The sequence below is a fragment of the Ambystoma mexicanum genome, chromosome 5q (genome assembly GCF_040938575.1).
Source record: "Ambystoma mexicanum isolate Mex_15411 chromosome 5q, UKY_AmexF1_1, whole genome shotgun sequence".
Lineage (NCBI taxonomy): Eukaryota > Metazoa > Chordata > Amphibia > Caudata > Ambystomatidae > Ambystoma > Ambystoma mexicanum.
In genome coordinates, this window is record NC_090933.1 from 883230111 (window position 1) to 883253709 (window position 23599).

The following is a 23599-nucleotide window of genomic DNA, read 5'->3' on the forward strand; positions in this document are numbered from 1 at the left end:
AGTATATATTGAGGTGCTGCACCTTGTGACCTCTGTTCCTTTTTTCTGCACACACATTCTGCATTTTCAAATTCGTCATCTCCATGCACAACCCTGCAAAGATCTCTGGGTTCAAACCATGCGTGGACTGCAGCCGGCTGATGTCTGTTTCAGATCAGCACTGGATTTGTTTGTACTGCTTAGGTGAGGAACACAACCCCCAGGATTGCGGGGCGGGTCTGTCAACATACCCAAAGAAAGACCAAACAGCAGGACTCTGAAGTGGTCATGATGCTGGCCCACCATCAACATTAGGTGCTTCCTGTGTTTTTGATGAATCGGCAGGTGGAAGAAGGCATCCTAAAGGTCCATTGATACCAGCCAGTCCTGCAGATCGAAGGCTTGCAGGATATGGGCTATTGTAACCATCTTGAACCTGTCCTTGTGCAGGAATGAATTCAACAGCCTCAGATCAAGAATGGGATGCAAGCCCTGTCCTCCTTCAGCAACAGAAAATATGTGCAGTACCAACCCGTGCCTCGTTCTAAGTGTGGTACTACTTCTATTGCGCTCTTTGAGATAAGGTGACGGACCTCCTCCAAGAGGTCGGGAAGTAGAGACAAGGTGCTTGTATAAAGGCCATGGTACTGATGATGCTAAACGATAGGGCGACAGTAACTCTGTTTAACGGCCTCCAAGGCCCAACCATTGGACGTGGTCTTGACCGATTCTGTGATGAACAGGGAAAGTCTCCTGCCACAGTGGAAACATGGCAGAAAACCTCAGAATTCTGGCCCCTTGAGGTGCAGAGGGAACCATGGCTGCTGCCACTCCTCTTCTGGGGGCACCTCTACCCATAAGGAAGTGCCTGCCCTGCAGTCTTCCTGGGTAAGCCAGGCCTTGTCCCCGCGGGGCACAGGAACCTGATCGAAGAAAACCTTGGCCTCTTCTGAAGAGGCGGAGATCTGCAACAAAGCTAAGCCCAGTGACTTTGCAGTGGCCTTCAGTGCCTGAAATTTCTGGAGGGTATCATCAGCCTCCGCCCCAAACAGATTTTGGCTATCAAGGGGCATGTCCAGAAGCTTAGCCTGAATATAATGCAAGAAGCCAGACGTTCTCATCCACAAGTGGTGCCTGAGCACCGCAATTGTGGCCATGGACTTGCCCACACAATTAGCCATAGAGAGTTAGCTGCCCTGTCTCCCCCCCTCATGGATTATGCTCAGCCACATTCACCATAACGGACCACAGGCTTCCTGACGCAAACACTGACCGGAGGCATGCATGGCCAGAAAAACCAGGTCAGAGGGAGCTGGGCGATGTTTCCTGGCCAGCTCCCTGTCAACTGCCGAAGTCGAAGCAGGTTTCTCCTATACCTCTGGTATGGGGATTCACTGCCACATTAAAGGGCAGTAGGCGTTTCCTTTCTCAGATCCCTGTTCTGCGTGTCCGTTAACGTAAACCAAATTTTTGGTTTGGAGGGGGCTGAGAGCCCTAGGGTATCAGCCACGTTTGCCATCAACCTCTAAAAAGAGGCCTGTGTCTTACCGGGGGTAGAGGCTGGATGAACATCCAGCTCCGGGGAGGTATATAGGCCACTGTCCTCTTGGTGATCCGAGGCCAGTCCCTGGACGCCCCCCTCCCCCCCTTCTCAAAAAATTACTCTGGGAAGTTCTCATCTCCGTTTCAGATGTCACACATCTTCGGCATAAAGGGTTTAAATGGGAGCAGAGCATACTCCCAAGGTTCTTCGGTTCCCTCAGGCACCAATTGGCGTCGACAAGGATGAAGTCTAGGCCGGTGCTGAGAGCTTGATGCCTGAACATTGAGTGTCTGACGGAGGGAAAGCTCTTCCCTCTTTTTGGCCAGGTCTGAACCCTTTGGCATGCATGAGTGGTCCACAACGCGCACCCTGCCGGTCACGGAAGACACAGTGCGTTACAGTGACAACGGGCCGAAGCCCCGGGCGCCTTGGCGGAGATGTCAAGCATCTTCTGGTGAAATTGTTTCCATTACTCCGGGGTGGAGTATTAAGTAGGAAAAGGTACCTTATCCAGAGAACCCTTGGTTCTATGTGATTTTAACAAATAAATAATGAATTCTTATCGAACCCAAAACAATGAAAAAAAGAATGCTGGAGCGAGGATCCACTCTGAGAGTAGGATCACTTGCAGTGCTTCTTTTTTTCCTCACATGGAGGAGATCTCTTCTCAGACCTCACCCTTCATTTTGTTGATAAAGGTGACTTTTTCACCAAGTTGACCTTTTTGCTGATAGGTTAATTGTTTTGTCAACCTTGGTGTCACGGATGTACTTCTGAATGGTTGGGATGCTCACCTGTCAGATCTGGGACACATCAAATTGCTGGAACGGAAGGCAATAAGGCTGACCCTTGTCGCCTCCCCCCTCCTCTGTGATATGCAAGACTGCTTATCCTGACCAACAACACAGTGGCTATACACTACCTCAACAAACAGGGTGGTGTGGGGTCCTTACCTCTGTGCAGAGAAGCAATGCGACTGTGAAGAGATAATGCATTTATTGCATTTATAACGCGCCTATACCCAAGTGTTTCAAGGCATTCTTGGCTCTGGAGAACCACTTTGGCCTCCCACAAATGGCAGCTCTGCCTGGAAAATCTGGAGATCTCCTTTTGGGGAACTCCTAAAGAGGTCATCAGCACTGTCAGTGTGAACAGGAAGTGCGAGTTTTTCTCCTGCAGATAATTTCCTTGTCAGGGAGTTGTAGGGGACTCCCTGGCTGTTGAGTGGACTTTCGACCTCCTGTGTGCGTTCCCACCAATTTCATTCATTCTGCTGGTTCTAAGGAGAATGCTTGTGTTTGGAACCACGTTGGAACCACGTTGATTCGGATCGCTCCAGACTGTGTCCGGAGAACGCGTTTTCTGAGTTGCTGGATTGTCCATATGTCGTCCTCCCTGGCACCTTCTGAGGAGAGTCGACTTGCTCTCCTCTATCGGATGGGCGGGTTCCCCACCCGAACCTCAGCAGCCTGAACCTTCATGCTTGGCTACTGAGAGGCTAAATACAAGAAGTGGGACATGTCAGATGACATCCTTAACGTGCTCTTTTCAGCTTGGAGACCCGTTACAAAGTTTGTCTATGGCTGCAGATGTTGTAGATTTTACGCTTGGTGCCAGGAGAGGGATCTGGATTCTTTATCCTGTCCGTCCTCCCCTGTCCTGGATAACTGCCAGGGGGCAGCGTGGGGTCTCTGCACACATTTGCTAAGCATTACTGCTTGGACTCCCTTTCAGGCCAGAATGCCCGCGTTTGTAGGGTGGTCCTCCAGAGTTTTCTGGTCTAAGTGGTATCCTTGCTCTCGTCACTTCTTCAGATTTTTCAGACTGCTTTGGGAGCCTTATCATAGATGAGGTATCTGAGGGAGGAAGGTTCTTTCTGATGGATTTTCCTCCCACAGATTTCTCATCGCACTCCCTACCTACCCCTCTTGCCAGATAGCTAGTACATCATCGGTTCCGCATTCCATCAGCATCAAAGTACTAGGGAAAAAGGGTGGAACTGAGGTCATGGGGCACATCGCCTCAATATATGCTGACCCTGACGTTATGCCTGGCGTGTGGCGCGTAGAGGCCTTGGATCAAGCCGACTCTGAGCAACGCTTCGCCCCCTGGCTGCGAAAATTTTCAGAAGAGCAGCTGCGCTGTGGATAGGATATCCTAGATGAGGAATCTGTGGGAGGACCATCCACCAGAAAGAACATTACCGAGAGGTAAGTCATTTATTCTTGCATGCCTTCTATTTCAGTGTCTGGATTGTGTCTCATGTATGTCAGCACGTTTCCCTTTATCTAACATCTCCATATGGCTTTATTGCCCCTTAAGTAAACTTGTTTCTCAGATAGTTGCAACTTGTTTCACAAAGCCCTTATTTATTACTCTATAGCTTTCCGTAATTCCAGCCTAAACAAACGTTCCGTCAACGCTGCTTACTTAAATCTATATATATATATATTTTCTTTTTTCTATATTCGGTAAGTGCATCACAAGCTGAACAGTGGCATGGTCCGAAAGAGCCTTGCCTCTGTCACATGTGTTGACCATTTGTAGTATATCCCTGGATATCAGTATGTCAATTCTAGCTGCACTGTCGTGCGCCCAAATTGTGTATGTAGAGTTTGTCGTGGTGTTTATAGCGCCACACATCTAGAAAGTTATACTATTCTATCAACTTTCTGACCATAGAGCCTGATTTAATTAGCATACCCCCCCAACACCCTTGTACTATCTATCTTAGGTTCCCACACCATATGAAAATCTCCTAGCCATATTGTTGGTATTCCCTTTTGTTTGCCAGTATATTATCTGTTTGTTCCTAGAAACTGGGATTGTCCGTGTTGGAGTCATATATGTTCAATAACCTCAACATCATGTTGTGGCATCTTCTGACTACAGCATATAAAATGACCCTCTGGCAATATCTCTATGACTTCAAAGGTAATTGACCCATGCACCGGGATTGGCAGGCCTCCTGGCACAGTTTAGAGTAAGTTGCTTGGTAGCCTCCTCTACTCCAGGGTTTAACATCCAGGCAGTTATTGTGTCATAAATCCCTCTCTTTAATGCATACAATGTTTACCCTATGTCTACACGCATATTCCAGAACTGTGCAGGCTTTCCTCTAGTTATTTAACCCTCTTACGTTCCAAGTCATCACCACTAGCTCAGTCTGCGGTATCTGCATTGTATTCATCAATTCTCTAGTGTCTGCATGTTTATTCTATTTCTCCTATCACTTCAGTCTCTTTTCCAGATCTCATGTGTCCCAATCTTCACATCTATCAAGTTGGACACGTTCTTGCTTCTCATCTCGTTTATCTGTATCAATGTTGAGCTGTTTGAAGAATCTCCCCCTGCCACACTGACCCTCCCCCGGCCACACGTACCCCCCTCCCGACTCATTAGTGAATTATCCTTTGCCATCCCTGTATATAAACCTTTAACCTTTTCATTGATCACTGATGTAGAGTGTTGGGCCATCATCCCTCCCATCTTGGGAGGACTTTCATGTTGAGTCTACAGCCTTCGAGGTTCTAGCAAGCTTGATCACTTCATCTTCCACTGCTGAGAATCTATTCTCTCTGTCCTTGGTTATACCTGTTAAGTCCAATAACTGAGCCTGAATATAATATACCTGTGCCGCAATGTTTCTCATTTGCTCCGAAGGTTTGGCATGACTGCTCTGCAGTTTCTTTAAGTGTCATGTTTTTGCCCTCATCTCCATCCTTACCGGTCTCCATTTGCAACAAGGGATCTTTGCAGCATTTAAATTAAAATTGCGGTAAGCTTGCATGTTCTTTAATCGGTCAGTTCTGTGGTTTTGTCATACAGCCATACCTTTCTTTTAATGTTGGTACTTAAAATCTAGCACTCTCACATCTCAGTGTTCCTTTCTGTTCAGTGGTTGACCCACAGCTTCATAGCTCAATCTCTGTATGGTTCTCTGCATCTAGGGGAGGCTTGCGCAGGGGCATCACCTTGGATATGTCTATTGGAGACTTTAACATGGTTATAAATGGTGAAAGTTTCCCCTGCCCTCTGAAATGTTTTGGGTTTTGCTTCTCCTGCACCCCGCCCTACCCCCGTGTTCATTTGCTTATTGCTGGTCTAGTGCCATTTCTCCCACTTCCATATAACTTGGAAGCGGCTTGGTCTTCCAGCCTCACAAGGTTGCCATTGGCTTTCTGTGGGGTAGTCTGCTTCTCCGGGAGCATAGGCTGCCGTAGGGTGTGAACTGTTTGTAATTTCTCCAGTGTTGGTACATGTGGGCCTCAGAGCCCCTTGCACAGACTCATCAATGTCTCTGTCTCGGATTGCGCTGTCTCTCTCCGTGTGTGGCCATAGCCTGTGCCTTACCTTGGTCTACAGCAAAGATTTCAGCAGCCTTTGGGTGCTATATTCCTCTCCCAGCTGCATCAGGTCCTCTGTTTTGCTGTGTGTTGCTGCTCCTGCGCTTCTGTCGCTTCATGCCCCTGCAGTGCTGAGCTCATTGGATCTTCCCACAAGGGTGCCAAAACTCCTTAAGAGTTATATCCTTATGCTCAGTAGCTCTCATCAGTCCAGTAGTGGCTTCAAATCTATATTTCTTTTAGCTATACAACATCTAACAGCAGTAATCATTTTGCACCGGGAGGGAACTCTGACTTTGACTTCTGTACTAGGTTCCTCCCATCACTTGACCGCCGCTGGCTAGCTTGCTAAACAATTGCAGCTGTGGAGGTTTCAAGGGTCACGGGTTCAAATTGGAACTGATACCTAGCCATCAGTCTGTGTTTGTCCCTGGGGGGGGCCAATGCTCCAGATAAGATTTGGAAGTGGGAGTATTTTACTCCCTAATTTTTTGATTTAGGAGTCAAATGATTTTTAGGGAATAAAAAATGAAGTCCCATTCCCAACGGTAGTTTTTTTGCACATTAAAAGATTCATTCAGGACAGTAATAGAAATGTCTTCCTGTGGCACAATGTGTACTACTGTATGTGTCCAAACATATCCAACGAGCTGTGAGGGTGAAAGCATAGGGACAGGCTCCAATGTCTGTTTCCTGTTTTTTTTGGGAACATTTTGCTCCCTTTTTGGGGGCGGGGGAGTAGTTGCCTGTTTTAGGGTATGAAAGTGGCTGATAAAACCCTTATCTATAAGGCTCACTGGGGCAGATGTCAGCAGGCAGTACTTCAGAGAGGCGTGCATCCCACACGCCTCAATGGGTAACCTGTTCCCAGTGGCAGCCTGGAACAATTTTACTTGCTGGTGCCCATACCCTACTAACTAAGTTAGGCTCTGAAAGTAAATGTCTGCTTTTTCCACAGGTGTCTCATGGGTCACAGAATGTCTGGGATTCCAGAGTCATTGCCAATTATTCTTTCCCAGCTGTTGTGCAGCATATCTCCTCTGATGCTTAGCAGCTGATCGTTCAGGAAGTCTTTCACTTCTGCACAGGCAATATCTCATTGTAGCATTTTCCCCTCAGACACCATTCCTTGGATCAGCTAAATCAGTACATCTCTGGTAACAGTGCTGAGAGTTCCAAAAATATGTAATTCGCCAACATTAGAATCTGTATTGGTGAGATGTGCCCCTGTGATAAGTCTGTAATGTGTTCTCATCTACCCAAACAGTCATTTAATAGTTGCCCTTTATAGAGACTCCAAGCTTCAAGGTATTTATTTGTGCTATCCCCCCAAATCTCGTAGTGAACAATGTTTTAGTTTACTGCTACAAACTTATAGCTGCTCCCTCCGAGCAGATTGGAATCTGGGAAGAGACCTGGAAGGGAAGACCAAGGGATTGAAAACACTATAGTGCCTAAAAATGCAATAATAATAATCCCTTATTGGAACCCAGACCCATCTATCTCACTGACTGTATCATATCACAGATATTGTCAAACAATCTTAGCGTTGTTTTAGAACTCTGAGATGTCAAAAGCATGAGAAACCATAAACTATATCAGGGAGCATGTTTGGTTCTCTTTATGCATACCATACTGGCAGATTATCTTAGACACATTACGACAAACCTTAACTGCTTCTGTAGAGTTCCTGGAGCTCAAAGTAGTTATTAGAAGAAGAAAATCAATTTGGTGGTATCATTCAAATCCATTTCTATCGCCTGTTCCTGTATTTCTATACTACACCTGCCCATAACTGCAACTGTGTGAAATCCCTGTTGTGTATTGAAGAATCGTGCTTGGACATGGAGGGAATTAAACGTAAAAGATTTTTATTGTATAAATGAAGTCATAGACTGATATAATAGGGGATATGAATGCTGATGCCTTCTCCTTCTCGTCCGTCAACTGACACTCCCAGCATTCTGCATCGGAATCTTCCCCACCTGGCTTTCGTGGCTCCACGCATCGTGATTCTACACGATACTACACATCCTCCTTGTTTCACACAAGGATCCCATCCAGTACACAGCTACTCAGCAAAGTCCATCACATGTTTTGTTCTTCAATGGTTTCTTCCGAACCTTGATGCAGCTGATGAGATCACTCCCAGGATACTTGAATTCATTGACAAGGAAGAATTACCTCTCTCTCTGTCAACATCCTCCCACCTTCTCACTCCAACATTTCCCATCATAACCATGGCTCTTTAATTGTTCCACACCCTTCTATCCTTTGTTCTCACAGCATGTCTAAACACTTCCACCACCTCAATTGGTTTGGTCCAATGACACCGATTTTCTCGTAGAACCACTGGAAGTTTGACTCCAACCAAACATCCAACCTGTGGAACCTTTGCTGCCCTAAACTTCCTGTTATACTGCAGGGACTTATTACTCAATTGCTTCTTTCTAACATTTCCTTCCACTCCATCAAAATCACTCTCATGCCAGTCAACTCACCCATCCATCCTGCAAACAATTTGGTGTTGGCCTTCCTCCCTCTGCTAAGCTCGAAAGAAGACACATCAGTCGCTGGTATGTCTGTCCAAACCATTGGAGACTTTTCACTCACACATCCTTTATCACAATTCCTACAAAGGATATCATTTTCTGACGCTTCTTTCTATCTGCATGTCACATCCTGGCGACCAATAAGTATTCCTTATTCTGCGTTTGGTTTTCAAAATTGCTTGATGGCCTTCATGTCCAAGACGTTTCACCTTCTCCCTGACTCCTTTTTGGGGTACCAACCTATCTCCTCTTATCAGATAACCATCTTGAAAATAAAGTTCATCTTTTACATTCCAGAATCCTTCTATTCCTGCTTCTCGCATTTTCTTAATAGAAAAACTGTCTTCCTCCAAGCCTCTGATTACGAGCATCATTTTGAAATTTTTAGCCATCTCTTCACACCATTCCTGTTTTGATATTGAGGATTCACAAATTTCACAAATCATCTCCTGCACCCTCCTGAGATTCTTCTTCGTAACTCGTCATTCTAGACAGGCAGTCCACCGCTTAGTTCCTCACACCTGGAATGTAAATTATTGATAATTCAAATTCCTGTAACCTGGAAACCCATCTTCTTATCCTGCCTGATACTTTGTCAAGGCCCTTGGTTGAGAACACTTCAACTAGCGATTTATAATCTCTTTGTGACTCGAATTTGATTCCCCACACAAAGTGCCTACATTTGTCTGTTGCCCATTTAATTGTAAGAGCCTCTTTTCCTGATCCTTTTTGTAACCTAGATGCAAATGCTATCACATGTTCTTTTCCTCCACGGGTCTGCACCAAAACAGCACCTAAACCTGCATTACTTGCATCAGTTGTGATTATTGTTCGTTCTCCTTGCACATAGTTTCTCAATGCTGGTGCTGTCTTCAGAGCACTCTTAATGTATTGAAATTCATCTTCACATGCTTCACCCCACATTAATCATTTATTCACTTTAATCATATTTCGTAGAGCGACTTTGTGGTCTGCAAATCTTCATATAAACTTAGAGTAGTATTTAGCAATACCTAAAAATGTCTTGAACTGTTCCTTGCAGGTCAGAGTGGCCATATTATCGATAGCGTTTGTCAAAGCCTTCTTAGGCATGGTTCCATCCTTTGATATTGTAAGTCCCAGCTACTCAATCTCTCTCCTATTAATCTTCGATTTCTCTCTACTGAGCGTCGTACCAACACCGTGCAATTTCTTAACCCTTTAACTGCCATGGGTTTTCCCCCCCAGTGCCAAGGCCTTTTTTGGTGATTTCGGTATGTCGCCATTCAATGCCTTGTAACGTTTTCTCTTTCATTAACCCCTTAAGTGCCAAGGACGAGCTATCTCGGCCTTTGCACGAGGGAGGTAATTCCAAGGATGAGATACCTCACCCTTAAGGGTTTAAAGACCTCCTCCAATCTCCTGTCATGTTCTTCCTCTCTGTCAGCATATATCAAGATGTCATCTTGAAAATAAATCACCATCAGATATTCAGTATATTATTTTTTGGAAAACTGAGGCTGCAGATATTAGACCAAATGGCGGTATTGAAACAACCCTTCTGGTGTGATGAAGGCAGTTAGATGCCTCGACTCCATGTGCATTTTCACTTGATGTTATGCCGCAGTAAGATCAAGTGTTGAAAATACTTTTGCAGAACCCATTGTTTGAATCAATTCCTGGATATTGGGTTGGGGGGTGTCTTTCAGGGATTACACATTTATTTAGCTCCCTTAAGTCGATGCACACCCTTAGTTTTCCTGAGCTCTTACTCACCACTACCAGTGGGGAGACCCATTCCGATGCATCAATTCTTTCTATTATTCCTTGTTGTTCCAGTTTACTGAGTTCAGACTTCACCTCATCTCTCATGGATATCGGGACACTTTGTAATTTATGTGCTACTGGTTTGCACCCTTGTTTCAGAACAATGCGATGTGTGAAACCTTTCACACACCCAATCTCGTCCCTGAATGTCTCACTTTTCCTTTCTCAATTTTAGGTGACTCAATCAAGAAGAATGATTCTGCCGCATTTGGATCCAGGCGTACTTTGAGTAATCTCTGATGTGTCCAACTAAGTAATGAAGATGATCCTTTCTTCGAAACATATACACAGACTTCAGCCCATTTGTCTTTAAATCCTCATGTAGCCTTGAACGATCCAATTATGTCAATTTGTGAGCCACCATAAGCCCCTGGCTTAATGTCAACTTCATGCAAGTACCCTGGTGCCATTTTCTTCCAGACCACTTCTGGGATGAGTATGTATTTTTCACCTGAATTAGCCATCATCGTAATTGGTTTGCCATTTACTATTATGGTGGTCTTGGGGCTGTCAAACTCTTCATCTTCACCACTGACTGTTGAGAAACATTCTTCTCCTTCATCGCTATCTTCAGCAACCTCCAGCCTCTTTTCCTTTGCAGCTGGGGAGCAGATGCAAGTGGATCCAGGTCACCTGGCCTAAGCCCAGCCCACCTGGTTCCTTTCTGGTTTTCGCTCTTTTTCTTTTCTCCACTTAGCAAGCCCGCCGACCTGGTGCCTTCCTGGTTGCCGCTCTTTTTCCCTACTTAAGGAGCCCTCCAGCCTCTTTTCCTGTGCAGATGGGGAGCAGGTGCAAGTGGATCTAGGTCACCTGGCTTAAGCCCCACCCACATGGTGCTTTCCTGGTTGCCGCTCTTTTTCCCTACTTAAGGAGCCCTTTGGCCTCTTTTCCTTTGCAGATGGGGAACAGGTGCAAGTGGATCTAGGTCACCTGGCCTAAGCCCAGCCCACCTGGTGCCTCCCTCGCTGCCACTGTTTTTCCCCATTGAGCAAGCTGCGCCCACCTGGTGCCTTCATGGTTGCCGCTCTTTTTCCCTACTTAAGGAGCCCTCCAGCCTCTTTTCCTTTGCAGATGGGGAGCAGGTGCAAGTGGATCTAGATCACCTGGCCTAAGCACCACCCACCTTCTTAGCCCTTCCTCTTCCTTCCTGCTCTTAACTCTTAGATCAAGGGCGTCTCGCGTCCGGGTTCCGAAGTGAAGGGCAGGCAAAGAAAAGGGCAATTCCTGTTTGGACCTGTTCGGACCAGAAGGACCCAGGGCCTGACCCCCTGCTCAGACAGCAGGTAAGCATGCACAAACATGTGTTTACTCCCTCTGTCCCCACAGGCCATCCCCACCCTCTCTGGTCCCCCTGTGATGTTCCCTTGTGCCCCCTTCTCGCACACAGGTGTTTCCTGGTTTGCTTGATTCTTCTACCCTGCTCCCCCTAGCCCCTCTCCAGCCTACTTCTGCAGGAGTCTGTCCTGATACATTCTGGTTTCACCATCACAGTCTTGTGGCCAATGCTGGATTTGACTTTTATGGACTTCATTGATTCACGGTGCGTCACCCTTTCTCAACTCTCATGCTGGACTTCCTATAGTGAACAGACTAATGTCTAAACATATAGGACTTGTCTCGACCTCACAAGGAAGAGCACCTCTCCTATACATTCATACTTGCACTATACATTAGTGCCTACTAGATCTTCTTATGTTTCACTGCAGTCTATTTTTATGTTACACTTTACCAAACTGTTGTAAATGAATATTTATGTTATTTAGCTTTTTCCTTGCTTCCATACTCTTCAGTCTACAACTAATCTGTACTTTGTGAGCAACCTACACTTTTGTAAACTCACTGTTGCAGAAGACTCTTAGGGTACATGCTTTAAAAATGTTTTCTGTTTGTTCTCTGAGGCATCAAGTTGCCCTACCTTAATTGTTGTTGGCCTGATACCAGGAGCTTGTTGTAATAGATTTGCACCATGTTTAGCTTCTTTCTTTTCAGTTCTGTGCTTACATGTACAAATAAATGTGCCTGTAGCCTCTATCCCATGGGATCCCTTAGACTTTGTTACAAATATGGACCAGTGGTGATTTCTGCAAACACCACAACTACCTCTTTTCTAATAATGGCATACAGAACCAAGAGTATGTCAACTATAGTTAGGCGGCTACCCCCTTATGTGATATATTGGACTTCCTGGGAGAGGGCTGCGAAACACTTTACCTTTTACCACAAGGAAAAAAGGTAACAAGATCTTGTTCAAGGTCACATGGCGCGGAGCGAAGGTTGGAAGACTGGTCCCTGGTCTGTAAAAGGTCCCATTCAGAGTTCCTCTAGACACCACTCTTCTTCGTCCTCAAAGAGGAGTCACCACTCCAAGGACTCCTTGGAAGCAGCTCTGCAGGTACTGTTTAACTCCCAATCCTCCACTTCGGAGAAATGGGATGCCTCCAGGCTGAAGATGCTTGACATCTTTGCCAAGGCGCTGGTGGCTTTGGCCTCTGTGCCAACAGTGCCACCTGTACCCAGTCCACTAGGGCAAGCCGACGGGGATCCCTCAAAGGACCACAACTGCATGCCTAAGTGGACAAGGACCCATCCTTTCACCAACAATCTCTGCCCTTGAGTGTCGAACTGTCAATGCTGGGCCCCTTTTACCGCAGTGTCATCGGCGCATTCAGCAGCAACTGGGCTTCTCTAGGGTATGCCCTACTCCCACTGGGGCATTCATACCAAAGATGGATGAAAACTTTGATAAGGAGGGTGATCCCAGGCCTTATTCCAACCCCTGACGGCCGAGGCAGTAGATACCCATGGTTGTTCAGCCCCTTCCAGGCCAAACCCTGCAGTGCTGGATGCCTCGGAAATCCTTGCCTCAGTTTCAGCAATTGACTGAGAATTAGAAAGGAAAAAAAAAGCTCTGGCTCTTTCAGATTCGGCTTTCTTTTCCACCCATACCTGCCCCAGTGAGCTCAGTGGTTCTAATGTTGACTGCCAACCTGAGAATTTCCATGTTACCCTCTCTGCCTCCGGACAGAGCAAGAGGTTGGATGCATGGGCGGAAACGTTTTTGCCTCTAGCAGCAATGCCATTAGAGTGATAAAAGCCTCCTGTGCCTTTTCCAAAGCCAAGCTAGCAGTACACGAATAAGAGCCCGAGAGGCAACAAAGCAAAGAATGTCTTGATGAGTGCCCACGCACAGAGTCATGTACGTGCTGCTTCAGCAGGGTATCTGGACTTTCCATCTAAAACATATTCATCGAATACCTTTCTATCAAAAATTATTCATTGAATTGCCTTTCCACCAAAAAGCATATTCATTGAACAATTTTCGATGGTTAATTTTGATGGATAATAGGGTCATGGGTAGGGTTAGATCAAGGGGTCTGGGTTAGATTTAGGGTTAGATTTAGGGCTAGATTTAGGGTTAGGTTGGGGTTGGGGCTAGGGTTAGATTTACGGTTAGATTAAGGGTTAGATTAGGGTTGGAGGGAGGGGGTGTGCGTGGGGGTTGGGGGTTTGGGGGGAACCCCACCCAATATACAATAAACTTTAACACCTTACAAGGAGCTGGCCAGTTCAGAAATGTCAGCACTGGACAGCTCCATGTAACGTTTCAAAGTTACAAAAAAATGCATCGAAATGCTATTTTGTACATTTTGAAGTGAATATCCATCTAAACTTGTCTATTTATGTATTCGACGGACTGGTTTCGATGGAAATGCACTTTTACATGTAAGAGATAGCATTTTGATGCAATGGCATTTGATAGATTTCCATCGATGGATTTGCATTTCGATGCATTTCCATCGATGGAAAGACCATAAACTGCAGTTGTAGCAAAGCAAGTGCCCAGCACACAATGCTCCATCTGAGCCGGTACGGCAACAGAGCGGACCGGAGATTAATCAAGAAGATGAGGTACGCTCGGGTCAAGAGTATTAAGCATAGGGTGAGCTGAGAAAATCGGCTCTGGGAGGTGCCTGGAGGCGAAGTTGAATGCAGCGACCTGACTGAGCACTCCTCGGGAAAGGAGGAATGAGTGGGCCCATCATCAGGAGCTCCCATAGAGCTGACCTGCAAGATAAAACTACTCTACCAACAGGTGGGAAATCGGGAAACAAATCATTAAAGTAGTCACTTGTTTCTCCACCATAGACGCACACCCAACACCTATCATGCCTGCAATAAATGCAAACTGATAGGGAATGGCAGTCAAGCCAGCGGCTTATGTGGAATGATGACCCCTGCAGAAGGACCACTCCACCATCACTTGCATGTCTCTTAAGCGAGTAACCTCGCCTCATGCTGGGCTAACGGAAAGGTGGTGGAGGATTGTCGACACCACTACCTGTGTATACAGGCGCAACCCGCGTGCTCGAGCGGCCAAACAGGCTGCTGACCTCAGGAGCTTCTACTTGCCCCCTGCGCGGACTCCGGTGGTTGTGGAAACCCAGCCTGTTATGCCATTACCTACCAGTCTGCAGGGAGCACAGGGGTACTGAAACTGTACTTGACATGCAACATATAGGTGACAGGGTACCCTCCTTACTGTAATCTGCTCAGACAAGGTGACCTTTACACCTGTGCAAGCTAGGTCCAGTGGCCATGCCACAGTGGCACAAGCAGGCAGCCAAGCAAGGGAAACTGGATTTTTTGCAGTATCCAAACTCTTGGGTAGCATGCATGCACCAGGGTGCATGTCTGGTAACCTGTTCTCCAAGGAAAAACATGTAGTGTACCGGGGTGAAATCCTATTAGAAATTAAAGGTATCACCACACCCTTGATGAAAAATGGACTCCCTAAATAGTAAGGTCGAGGCCACCCAACATAGTGTTGCAAATATGCAACAGGATGACAGTGGCGGAAAGGCAAATAAGGGGCACAGAGGGCAATGATCAAAAAGGACCTAACAAGTGTAATGGCCATAAATGGAGATCTTGAGCCACGTTCTGAAAGGATCAACCTCAGATTTGTAAGCCTACCAGAATGGAATGTCCCATGGGCCAATGGAATTATTCCTACAGAAACATCTACCAGAATATCTAGGTCACCCGCTACTATGAACAGTAGTCAAAGTGGGTGAAAAGATGTAGTGGATCTATGTTCCCTGTTGGTCTGCCCCACTCCCCACAAACGCCATTGTCGCACCCCTTCCCGCACAGAATACACACCCACAAACAAATGCGCCTGCTGTTTAAAGGAACGTGCAGTGCACTGCAGTGCAAGTTCCAACTGCTTCCTACACTTTCATTTTAAAACAAATCCATTCCGGAAGGATTTATTTTTAAAATAAAAGTATTGGAACAGTAAGCCCTTAATTTAAAAAAAAAGTAGAGGAGCACCGCTCCCGCCCACTTCGACCACTGACTATAAACCCAATCCCTAATTGAGATAGCCCACCGCTCCCTTAGAATAAGACCAGCGCATGGTATGCCTGCAAAACCACTTATAACAATCGTAACCTAATCCTGAAAGCAGCAAGAGAGAAAGCAGCACTGTACTTTTAGAATGCAACTATATCCACATAGCCCAACTTCCACCCAAAGGTGCAGGCGTGAGAAGAGTTTTTAATGATGTCAAGCAAAGACTTCGGGAGAAGAGAATAAAGCATCAGATGCTGTTCCCGTCGAAACTGAAAATCCTGCACAAGGACTTAACTGAATCCTTCGTTGTCGCTGCTGTGGCTTCTTGCTTCCTGGATCACCATTACCCTGAGACTTCAGGTTCCCAGATACCATGTAAACCCACTGAATAACTCTGCCTCTTAATACATCTCTGATGCCTCCACCATATCCTATGCCAAATAGAACAACATGAAATGCCTCCACTTAGCATGCACAATAACTGTGATGTTAAGCATGCATGGCATTCCTGTACATGCTTGAGCTTGGTTTCGCTTCTCCCTCAATATCGGGTACGCATAGGTCGCGTTGCAATTGTTAGAGTTTGCAGTACGTTGTCAAGATGCTGTTTTTTTTTGTAGGGACAAAACACTGAAAGTTGTGGGCATTGCCAGTGAGGGATGTGATGAATCCTACGGATCCCTCACTGAATCCCTGCCTAAAGTCTCCTCCCAGGTGAGCACAGAAAGGCAGACACTTCCTGATCCTGACCTTTGGGGGTGGTGTTCTGCGGGAGGATCACCTGGAAGGAGAAAAGGCTTGGGGAGGTGAGAGGATACCACGGGGTGAGACACAGTATTTGCCTTCCTTTAGGGAAGACGTATCACAAAATGATAAGTTACTCACCATAGTGACTAACGTACTCCTAGTCCATAGTTCCCTTTCTTCCATACTGTATGAGCGTCCTTCACTAGGGACGGGGAACAGAATCTTTTTCACCAGAAAAAATTGACCTGACACCGTCCACCACCGCCACTCCTCAGTCCCCTTTGACGCGTCGACAATATTATGTTTGCCTAATGACACTGATTGTTATGGGGGAGGATGGTCGGGCGTATGGAGGAAAGGGGGACTAAGGTGAGTAACTTATAATTACTCCTACATCCCGTCCCCTTTCCTCCATACTGTATGGGCGATTACAACTGAATGCAGCCCTGGGGAGGAGAGTTGCCCCTATAAGAAAACAAGTTCTTCAAAACTGCCTGCTGCATCCGATCTGGCGCCTTGGCTTCCAAGCAGTAGTGTTTGCAAAAGGCTGATGGGGAAGCTCACGTAGCTGCCTTGCTGATAGTCTGCCATGGGATGCGTCGCTGAAAAGCTACCGCTGTGGCCTTGGCTCTGATGGCGTGGGCATACATGCTTGCTGGCAAAGGCCTGTGCTACCCTTCATATGCCTCCTTGATGGCCATCACCATCCACCTTTCTATGGAAGACTTGGAGGCTTGACAGCCTGGTTTTGATCTGGCAAAAGTGATGAACAAGGCATCCGATTTACGAAAGCTCTTTGTCCTGTCCAGATAGAATCTAGGAGCACGCCCGACATCCAGACAGTGCAATACTTTCTGAGCCTCATCCTTAGTACTCCCAACATTCTTTATGGATCCAATCTCCTCGTTAATGTGATAGGAAGAAACAACCTTAGGGAGAATGGCATGATGCGTCCTGAGCACCAGCTTGTCCTGGTGAAACGTGGTTATAGGGCTCTGAAGACACTGTAGCCTGAATCTCACGGATCCGTCATGCTGAAGTAAGGCCAACCAGAAGGGCCGTCTTTATAGTAACCAGCCTGGTGTCTGCTGACACCATGGGTTCAAAGAGTTTGTGTGCCAGGGCACCCAGCACACCTTTAAGGTCCCATACCGGATTTGGGCATTTGGCTGCAGGATATATTTTAACCACCGGATTGGAAGAGATGTCGTCTCTGGAATTCTTGTAGGCCCCTATGGCCTCCAGATATGTACGGCAGGTGTCAACCTGCACACCTGAGTGAGCCAGATGTGCAGAGAAGGATAACCCATCGTCCGGTCAGCATGTCAGAGGATCAATCTTGTTTGTCTTGGCCCAGTGGCAGAACTTGGTCCACTTGCTTCTGTACTGGCACCTAGTGGAGTCGCTTCTTGCCCACTTTATGATAGCCAAGTCTTCCTGTGACAAGTGTAGATGCTTCAGGGTGACCTCCTCAGGAACCAAGCTGCCAGGGCTAACTTCTGCAGAGCGGGGTAAATGACTGTGCCCCCCTGCTGGGAGAGTAAGGGGGCTGGCCCCAGCAGGAGGTGTACTGGAGGTTGGTCCGACAGCAGGAGGAGCTCTGAGATCCAAGGTCTTGCCTGCCACCATGGTGCTATCAGGATGAGGCGAAGGCTCTGTGACTCCCTGACCTTGCAGATGACCCTGTGAATCAGTGGAGTGGGAGCAAACACGTACGCAGGCACGCTGTGCCACGGATATGCAACGTGTTTACCAGAGATCCCCTGCCTTGTCCCAGCCAGAAAGCAAACTGAGGTCTCCTCCTGTTGTTTATGGTGGTGAATAGGTCTACCTGAGGGTGACCCCACATGTGGCAGATCTCCCTCAGGAACTCTTCGTTCAACTGCCACTCATAGTTGTCGATCCGCAGCCTGCTGAGCAGGTCTGCCTCCAAGTTAAACTTCCCTGCAGGTGGACTGCTGATAAGTGAATGTTGTTCGTCGGGGCCCACTCCCAAATATCTATGGACACTCAGCAGAGCGGAGGGGACCTGGTACCTCCCTGCCTGTTGATGTAAGGCATGCAGGTGGAGCTGTCTGTCTGGATGCAGACCAACTTGCTGTTGACCATGGGGAGGAACGCTTTTAGGGCCAGCCAGTGGTCATCATCTCAAGCCAGTTGATGTGTTCCAGCTGTTCCTGTCGTGACCATACTCCGTGGACACTGTAGTTGCCCAGTGTAGCCCCCCACCCTGCAAGGGACAAGTCTGTGCTAATAGTGAGTTCTGGAGAAGGCTGTCTGAAAGGTCTCTGCACTCCACCACTACAGGTCTGGCTGAAGTTACTGTGGTATGCTGATTAGAGCTGCCTGGGAGCCCGTCTCCTGATTCCAAGAGGCTGAATCTTGGTAACTTGCAGCTGCAACTTCCTCATTTTGAGTCTTGTGTGTGGCACAACCAGGAGACAAGCCGCCATAATTCCAAGCAAGTGCTGGTACCACCATGCTGAGGTCACTGGTCTGCTGAGAATAGGCCTGGTGGCCTTCCCGATTGCTATGCTCTTGTCCGCTGAGGGGAAGATCCTCTCAACACTCGTATCCCAAATTAGCCCCAGGATTGTTTAGGACCGAGTGGGGATTAACTGCGACTTCTTTAGGTTCAGAGAGAACCCCAGATCATATAGCATGTGCATCAGTGCTGGTGACTCCCCTCAGACTAGCAAGTCGTCAAGGTATGGATAAAGGTGCTAGGCCTCCGCCCTGAGCAGAGCTGCTTCCCAGTTCATTAAGTTTGTAAAGACCCTCAGAGCTAAATTGAGGCCAAACAGGAGGACCTTGTATTGGAAAGGAAAGCCCATGATCCTGAACCTCAGGAGGGAAAGATGGGGTGTTCCAAATTGGGACATGTAGATAAGCATCCTTCAGATCCAGTTAGCAATCCAGTTTCTCCCATGCAGTGTCTCCGCAATGTGTACTGGATTGACCACCTTGAACTTTTGAAGGGGTAGGGAAAGGTTCAAGGAAGATAGGTCTAGAACCGTTCTCAGGCCAGCCTGGTTCTTTTTCTGAATGGCGAATATCCGGGAATAGAAGCCCATGCCTCGCTAAGAAGCTATAACGTCCTCGACCGCCTGATTCGCAATGAGCGAGCGGATTTCCGCCAAAAGAGTTGCCGTCCCGATTTTTGGGAGTGGAGGGGAGGAGAGAGGAAATGGAGGGATTGGCAGACGCAAGTCTGTGGAAACTACAGAAAGGATCCATTGGTCTGCGAATCTTGCCTTCCAGGAATGGAAGTCAAGGGCAAGCCTGCCCCCCTAACCCCCACTAGAGACTTGTGGATCTGGATGACATTGTCACAACTTCTTTCCCTCTGAGGCTGGTGCCTGTGAGGGGGACTGGAAAACCCCCTTGTGGGAGGATTTGTGCTGCTTGCGCCTGTGCTGGCTAGGAGACCGGTCGGACTGCTAGCACGCCGCTCCTGAAAACCCCTAATGCCACCGAATGTACAGGTTCTGGCAGAGCGTTGGTGACTCTGGCTATAAGCCTTGGGCGCCGACTTTGTTAGGATTGACAAGGAAGAGCTATTTTTCTTTTTGTCAAGTTCCTCGTCTGTGGTCGAGTAGAACAAGCGCCCTCCACCCCCACAAATGGCAGGTCTAGAATGCGCTCCAAGCTGTCCTCATATCTGTGGCGATGCAAATCGCTCTGCCTGCGGTGTCGATGTGTGCAACTGTGGATTCCATAGTGTCTTGGGCCACGATTTTGTCCTCTGCCAATCCGGCCCTGAATCGCACCTGACTATGCGCCGGGAGCATTGGGAGTAAATCCGCAATCTCATGCCACAGCTTTTTATTCACTGCAGCCAGCATATAGTCAGCAATGGCCTGGCGCAGATAGAGGGTGGCATTAGAGTAAATCTTTTTGCCGTAGGACTCCAACAGCTTTTCCTCCTTCTCTAGGGGTGCTGAGGTGGGTGCCGATAACAAAGACTGTGGCTTGGAGTAAAGGAAGGCCGCAGCTATAACCGATGAATGCGGTTAAGGGTGCACCACCAGAATGAGGGAGTCCCCCTCCGCCTGCCTATACTTTATTGTGGTTGGATGAATGATCAGCACCTCGGCCAGAACTCCCGCTTAAGGTTGCTCAGATTGTGACGGCAGAATACTGAGGTATTCTGCTACACCCACCAGCCTTAGCTTATAAGGGAGTATCCTGGTCCTCGTCAGTGTCGCCCGCTGTGTCCTGCGGGTCGATAGCTGTTGGAGGCGTGCTGGGTGTGGGCAGCTGTGGCGTGCTGACTGCCGGTGCTGGGGGCTGCTGCGGGGGCTGCGCCAGAGGCGGAGCCACCACGACTGGTGTGAGCGCAGGAACTGTGGCTGAACTGGGAGGGGGGTCTGGACCACGGTCAGAGCTGAGGGTGTTCCCGGAGGGAGCATGTCTTTCATGACCCCCCTGAGGATGGTGCCCATCTGCAGTGATTTCATGAGGGTAAGGAACTTTTTGGAGAACCTATCCTCGCATGCAGGGGAAGGGCCTGGAGGTGTAGGAGTCGGGCCCAGTGGCTGCTGAGGTCTTGGCGGTCCTTGCCGCCAGCACTGGAGCTGCATACCGTCCCTGTGAAGGTGTGGTCGGGTATGATGTTTGACCAGGTCACCGGAGTGGTCCAGTCCCACCTAGACGTGCGTTCCCATGCCCGCTCTCCAGAAGGTGGAGGCTTTCCGTGAACTGCCATCTTTTCTGGCCTGGCGGCAATCTTGTCATGCCCCACGCAACGTGTCTGCTGTGTGGTGTCTGTAGCGCCGGGCCCAGTCTCCACCTGCACGCTTACAAGCGAAGGGTCTGACCTTCCCTGCACCTCCGGTAGAGACCTGGGAGGTGGAGTGCCCTCACCCATGACGCCAGTAGTGCAGCACATAGGCGCCACCTCCGGCACGAACCCGGTAGTAGAGCAAAGCCCCTCAGTGATGTCCCTGGGAGGATCTTGCGACCCCTCAGCCTGTTGGCTGGTAGCTCTGAGAGCCTCGGTTTCTTTGCTGGTCCTAGGACCTGGAAGGTCCATCCCACGCGGGCTCTTCCCTGGGAAGGAGTCGCCATTCCAGGGTGCGGAGGAGAACAGGGCGCCTTGGGCCAGGTCTTCCCCTTGTTATGTTAAAGGATATTTATACCGTGGACTATCACCACTGTAGTGGTCCCCTGGTGCCCTGGCGAATCTTACAATGGAAGAGGGTGGGATGGGTTAGTAAGGTTGAGTGGGAAAAAGAGCAAGAGAGCTGTGATGTGCTGTTGGCAGCCTCAGTTCGGTTAACACAGTTCACTGAGCTTGGGTGTGCTTTTTGGTTGGTACTTGTTGTGTGAGGCTATGTGTGTTATGTTTTGTTGTTGCAATGTAGTGAAGTGCGTGCGGTTTGTAGTGCTTTGAAGTTGTGGTTGTTTCCGCGTAATTCCACGTAATTCTTGATGTCCTCTGGAGGTGATCTCTCAAACACCTGGCCAAGCGATTCTTGACAGCTCGTGGGGTCAATGCGTTGCACGCAGAACAGCCGTCACAGCCATAGTTGGGGGTAAGGCACTGGAGGCTGAGCGTGTGAGTATCCAACGTGGGTAAGGAACCATCACAGGCCAGACACCTGTTGAAACCTGCCGTTGTCGACATGCACCAGGGAGGAGCCTGGCACCAGAGGACAGAGTCTTCTCTGACAATTGCTAGGAAAGAAAACAAATGGAGAAAAAACAAAGCTTCGGGGAAGAGCATGTGGAATTACAAAGCCGAAGACCTAACCCAGGAGTGCTGGTGAAGCTTTCCATTGCCGTCGACGCGAAAAAAAGGACTGGGGAGTGACGCTGGTGGACACAGTCAGGGGAGAGCATGCTCCCAGGGCTGGGCCCCCGCACGCATCTAAATTTAAAGAGGAAGACCATTTTGTCTGGTGAAAAAGGTTGTTTCCCGTCCTTACAGTATGGAGGAAAGGGGATGGGGCATAGGAGTATACCAAAGTATATAATTGCTTGTTGCAACAATAAACTAGCTGTTCTACATGTTGAACATCTTAATGTGGGTAAAATCAACCAGAACTCAAATGTTACAAAATGGAATAAAATCCCTTTTCAAACCCATACAGCTAGAAAGTTCCTAACTCAAAAGAGGGTGATGGAAAGAAGTTTGTGAATAATTGCCAAAAGTCTAGAAAACCTTATTCCTCTTTCCAAACAAGACTGATGAATAATGTGTGCGATACTCCTTCAATAAATACTGTAGAGAGCAGGAATCAAATCATCAAATAAGAAAAGGTTATGGACACTAACTTGGGCAGGGACTTCAAGTCCCATAATTCCCTCAGTACTGGGAAGAGGAATGCAGAGGAATACTGCTGTAAGAACAGTCAGCTAATTAGTGTAAATGACCTACACCTGAGGGAGACAAACAGGCTTAAAAAGCTCCCTCAGGTGCTGGCTGGAGAGCAGCAGGAGCAGCAAGAGGAGCAGTAGAGGAGAAAGCAGTGCAGTCCATCTAAGCTGAGGAAAGTGAAGCTGGAGATGATCACCGGGATCACTGAAAAGCTAAAAGTAGTGGCGGGTCCTGAGAGGATCTTTGCCTCAAGTTATCCTTGTTGCAGAAGTCGCACAGAGGGAAGCGTGAGAAAAGGACACTTGCCCATTAAAGCTTGTGCAGAGTTCACACAGCGGGAGGCAGAAGCAGCGCGGGAAGTGTGCCCTCTTTACAGGGTTTAGGTGGCTGGGTTTGCACCTGAGCCTCTCTGGAGCAGAGGAAGCTCAATTTTCGAGTGGCGCAAGGAGAGGTGGGCCAGAGGAGGCTGTTTGACCGATCTCATAGAGCCACAGCAACAGAAGACCTGCGAACACCAAGCAGAGTACGAGCGACTTACCCAGTGAGTTTGCAGCTTGCAAGTGACTCCGGAGCGCTTCAACACTGTCCGTGGGTTCACGGCAGGCAGTTTCACTCATGGGTGAGTGAAAGAAGCAATACTCATTTTGAATACCGAAGTATTAGAAAACCATGAAAATTGCACTTATTGAACCAAAGTGACTATGAATGCAAGTATGTGAGTTGGTGGAAGGCCGCCCTTCTGGAGACAACTATCGAGAGGGAGAGGAGCATAGTTGTAGAGGAATCCTAAACAGCACTAATTGATTCCTTGTTTCCCCTCGAAAGTGGTTTAAAGAATGATAACAACAAAACCTTGTGAAGTTGTTGTTGTAAGTTGGAAGTTACCACTGAAGCACACTTTGATGTTTTGTGAAGTAGTGAACAGGCAGGAGAGTATACCCGTATAGCA